The sequence below is a fragment of the Sinocyclocheilus rhinocerous genome, unplaced genomic scaffold (genome assembly GCF_001515625.1).
Source record: "Sinocyclocheilus rhinocerous isolate Xijiao unplaced genomic scaffold, SAMN03320098_v1.1 scaffold2338, whole genome shotgun sequence".
Lineage (NCBI taxonomy): Eukaryota > Metazoa > Chordata > Actinopteri > Cypriniformes > Cyprinidae > Sinocyclocheilus > Sinocyclocheilus rhinocerous.
Window position 1 is genome coordinate 82,313 of NW_015644013.1, and position 5,889 is coordinate 88,201.

A 5,889-nucleotide genomic window follows, 5' to 3' on the forward strand; every position below is an offset into this window, starting at 1 on the left:
TGTGTGTGTGTGTGTGTGTGTGTGTGTGTGTGTGTAATACACTCCATCAGGGTGTTGCTGATTGTTTTTAGTCTTTCACAAACCCTCATGGTGACAGCAGTCAGAGAAACAGGACTATTTTGCATTGATATAGTTGATTATAGATCTCTAAAACCATCCTGCGCATGTTGTTTATGCATAAATAAATATATAATATACTGTAGACATATATAAAGCCCATCAATATTATGTTGATATGCAGTAATTATAATAAAAACATACGCATACAGAACTTTCTATGTTTTAGTAATAAACATACATTGTGACTTTTTATCTCAAAATTCTGAGAAAAAAATCGGAATTGCAATATATAAAAGCTAAACTTGCAATTGTGAGAAAAAAAGTCATAATTTTGAGATAAAAAGTCAGAATTACCCTTTTTTAAACAAACAGAATTGTGAGAATAAAAAGGTCATAACTGAGTTGTAATTAACTTTTTAAATTTTTTATTCTGCTTCTGTCAATTATATGTGTGTTTGTGTGTGTATATATATATATTATATACATATATATTTTGAACATTTATCAGAAAAAGAAATATGCATAGAGATATATGAATACAAATAAAACTTTTTGCACATTTGCTGTATTCACTTGCATATAGAAATTCATTATTTATCATTAACATAGTCTCATATCTTCTGAATGCATTGCTGATTTAGATCGTATTGGGATTGAATGTGCGGTCAAGAGGGCTAAATGAATGTGAAATGAATGTACCAGGGCTCCAGACAAAAACGTCTATTAAGGAGCCATTGGCTTCAATAAGAAACAAAATTAGGCAGCAAATTATTATTTTAGATGCCACAGAATAAACGTGCTTTATTTGTATATATTTTTTAACACTATAACATTTCATGTCTCATCTTTTCTTGTCTTTATCAGCATTTTAATCCATCTTGTAGATGTCCTGGGAACTAGGTTCACTAAAGTGGTAACTAAATGTCTTTTCCAGCTTGAGAGCTATGCGGTCACAGAGAAGTGTTTATAAAACAGAATCTGTGCCAATATCACTGAGCATAACTACGTCAGCAGCACTTGGCCATTCAGTGTAGTTTGGGCTCCTATAAATGTTGTCATGGGTCATAAACACATTCAGTCTGTTTTTCTTCATTTGTAACATGCAATTTATGTTGAATTTTGTCTTTATTCCGGAAAGGCTAGCGATAACAAGCTAGCTTTGAAAGCAAGATCTGCATAATCACTCAGCAAAGCCACATGACCGCTCTCAGACAGAGCTGTGATACGATGAGAACGCAGCGCTGTCAGATTACCTCACGTCCCATTCACCCGCCAGAAAACATTACACTACAAAGCGCATAATATTACAATAATAGCACCTTTCACTGATGACGTGTCATGTCTGCGCAGAGCTACGCATATACCAGGCAAATACGGCCTATCGCAGTGTTCGGACCATACATTTTGATTGGACGAACAATTTATGGTCCTACGCCTTCCACAGACAATATATAAATATATTTAGACCACTTAAATTAGTGACTGCTATCGGGACGTGAAGAGACCAGCACAACAAAACATGTTTTTGAACCAAATCACCCGCCTGCTTTAACAGAACACAGCATACAGACTAAAGAAGCCATGTTAGTATCGATTATAAACGTGAACTGTTAACGATATTGCCAATGTCTATACAGCTGACAGCTTTACCTGTTGTAGTTTGTTCTCGCTCTCTCTCATGCTGCTTTAGCTGTTCGAGATCAGGACTGGCTTCCACTAAAACTGATGCGCATCGTTTCAGTTTATTACATCAACACAACCAAAGGTGTGATGGCAAAACAATCAGGAAAAAGGCATTACATGCATATTTTCCAATCATAACATGTATATTTATATAGTTTCAGCAAAAACTTATTAATACATAATTAATTTTAAATTAATACATTTAAAAAATGTACTTCTTTATTATTTTGTATTCAGAGCAGAACTCATGGCACTAAACAATAAATATGCATCTCTAAACTATACAAAACATGCACCTCATAAATAATATCAATTTCTATATAAATGAAAATAAAAATTTTAGAAAAAAAAATATTATTTGCTACATATATTATCATATAAAAATGAATTATACATATTATTAACATGTACATATACAGTTTTCTGTGGGAATCTTATACATGTTATAAAAGTATATCCTCATGTATCCAGAGGATGTATATATATATGTGATAATATTATATTTCCTTCTCTGTAAGCTGGCGATATCACTAGATGCAGGGCAATACCACGATATTCTGCATCTCCTGCCTCACACCTACAGACGGCTCATGTCTGTGGACTGTGGGAGAATCAGAGGACCTGAAGGAGAGCACGCAGATGTACTGACCTCTGACCTCTGACCTGCCCTAATGCAGTCCTAACGACAGCGCTGAGACCGGATGAGTTCCAGGAGTGGAAAGCGTCTGTTTGCATTTCGTTTTATGACTGCAGCAGAAAAGCCATAAAGAGAATATGGCTCAAACTACGGCGAACGCATGATAAACACATTCCTGAGGTGATTGCCACTCCTTACAACACGCTAATGACGGCAGAACTGCCATTCATCTGCTGCGTGAGCTCTGTTTACCACAGGAGCGACCGAGCGCTGATGAGCAATTACTCCGTTAAAGAGCTGGCTATTCTCTCTCAGAAACTGCCAGCACATTTCAAACAAGTGGCAAGTAATTAAACATGGAATTATGAAGTAGAACAGTGTACCTGATTTAACCCATAACCCATACCTATTTTATTTTCTTTCTAAAGATACAAATATGTACCAGTGAGGTGCTAATGTGTGTGCTTTAGGAACTGATGCATGCTCTCCTCAGCGGTGAATAATGCACAAAGGTGTAAAAGCGTCCCAGTGTCAGCTTCTGTGCCTTTTGTTCTGAGAGTGATATTGACCAGATCTCCGTGGCTTTCGGATGTTTTTGGAGTCGTAATGCACTCTCCTCCAGTTCAGTTTCGTACCGGTTCTTCAGCTGAGGAGTGTGTAATCATGACCGGGCCTGTGGGTTATTGTGCTTCCAGTGTAAGCTAAACAATGACTGAAACCTGAAAGACGACTTCAGCTTCCGTGTTTATATCAAAGCATGAAAGAGGCGATCAGCGTGAGCAGATGCTCTATTGATAAAATCATTGTTGCCTTTGATTGGCACCTGAACATTAATTCTAGTTGTGAAAACTGAAGGAAAGGAATCCATCCCTCATGTTTTCCCCACTCTTTTTGCACTGTTTTTGTAATAATTCAGAGAAATTTCCATGTTACAGAAGCTCTGTCTTTATGTAGTTACAGCTTTGCATTGATTTGAGGAACGCACAGAACTTGATAAACTACAGATCATGTCATGTTATTATTTGGGAATTAAAGAGGGAATATATATATAAAAATATTTTGACTTGAATAAAACCAATAATTTAGATGTTCCCATTTTTTAAATAAGAATATTAACAACAATAAATGAAATAAAAGTAACAGCTGTATGTGCATTATTTTCACATCATAAATACATATGAATGTTTGTTTAAAATCAGCATACACCGTTTCAGTATTTATTGTGTGAATATTTATGGCAGACTCAGCTGTGGCATCAGTTCCTCAAAATGTTTGTTTTCTTTCTTTGAAAATGAGTGTACTTGTTTCGTAGGAAAGTCAGTAAATGAGTTGAGATGTAATGTGACACGTGTGATGTGTGGGAAAAAACAAATGTACATGACAGACTACTTTTATTATGCACCATTTCCATTCAAGCTTCTCAAATGTAACTGAATTCATTGGTTCGATTAGATGGGGACGGTACAAAAAACTAGCGATGAACTGAGCAGCACAAAAGAGAGACATTTTATTCCAAACAAATGTCTCAAATGTCATTTCCCCTATAGACACAACATGTACGCGCACACACACACACACACACACAATATATATATATATATATATTAGGGCTGTCAAAATTAACGCGTTAATAAAGCATTGACGCAAACTCATTTTAACGGCACTAATTTAACGCGTGATTAACGCAGCTCGCATTTTCTGTTTGACCCGTGGCCTAGACCTAGTTGGAGAAATGGAGATAGATGCACAATGTTGCCAACTTAGCGACTTTGTCGCTAGATTTAGTGACTTTAAAAAATAAATAAAAAAATAAATAAAAACGTCTAGCGACAAATCGAGCGATTTCTTGGACAAACCTTTAGTTTCTGAGACTTGCCGGTACTTTTGCGTCTGCTCTGTTCAGCGAGCGGTGCTTTCAGTTAAACCAGATATTATGTTGCTTCTCTAACTTTACATACACACTGTAAGAAACTGACTGTGAAATTCACAGTAATTAACTGGCAGCTAGTGACAAGTAACTTACTGTAGAAGAAATAACCATATTTTCGCTGTTTTCATTTACAGGAGCAACCATGTAACTGTAAAGTAAAGCTCACTAATTTGCAAGTGCAACCTTTTTTATTTATTTTTTTGCTTATTACACAGGACAGTGTAGTGATTGGTGGGGGATGTGATCAGCAAAGAACCTTAAGCCAGGGATCGAACACGGGTCGCCAGAGACACAGTTGCACTATATGTCAGTGCGCTAACCACTAGACTACAAGTTCCATTGCTGTTTACTTATATGATGACCTTCTGGTCATTTTTTAATTTTTAATTTTTATTAAAGAATACATTTGCTTCCTGTATTCTCTATTCAAACCTAAAATGTAACTGAATTACAGTGCAGTCAAATTAAATGCAGTCATTGGCTGGAAACCCAGCTGCGAGTGTAGGCTACTGTGTTCTCTATCCCAGTGGCTGGGTTTCAGAAAACCCTAGTGTATGGCAGCACGGTGAAATCACGTTCTGGGGGGTAAATTTATGATTATGATACTGAAGTTAAAGTAATATGATAATAATTAAACGTTTGTATGAAGCAGTATAATGGGCTGTTTTTGTACAGGTAAAATAACTGGAAGCGAAAGACACCAGAAGCCAAACACATTCAAGTTATAAATAGTCGCGCCCGCTCTCTTGTGAAAACTAAGCTGGATATAAAAGTTTACTGTGTTGTTGTTGTTTTTTTACAGCACATTGTTGGTTACTGTAATTTTCTACAGTACATAATTGCTTGTTGTGTTTTCTACAATACATTGGAAGTTACTGTGATTTTCTGCAAGACACTCACAGTACTTCTTACATTACTGCAATTTTGACTGAAACTACAGTATTCTACTGTGAACTAGTATAGAGTAATTTCCTGGGCACAAACACAGTCAATTCCTGTAGATTTCACATGAATTTTTTACAGTGCACGTATAGCCGAAATCACAGCACAGCTATTGTTTTTATCTTATGTGTATTTGATTCATCAGACGACGGCTCGATTGTCAGGATATTTGCGCAGATTAACATCTTGGAAGGGAGAGCTGGTTATGAAATCTTAGAGCCGTGTTTCAGTCACTATTTCATATTCATTCTGTTTTCTGACAACAGAAAAAGTAAAATATATGAATTAAATGTTTTATTTTATTTTCAATGTTTTATTGAGAATTTGGCTGCATCAAAATATGGGCACAGAGAGGCAAACAAATGTAATAATAAATCATAAATATTTTGCATTTTGCTCTAGTGTTGAGTATGGTTATTCATTAATAATAAACATACATTTGCATGAAGCATCCGTATTTGTCCATGCCCATGTTGATTAGAGTATTAAACACTTGAAAATAATTCATTTAAGGTACATTTGGAACAGATAAAAATGTGAGATTAAGCTGCGATTGAAACTCGTCACAATCATGTGATTAATCGCAATTAAATATTTTAATCGATTGACAGCCCTAATATATATATATATATATATA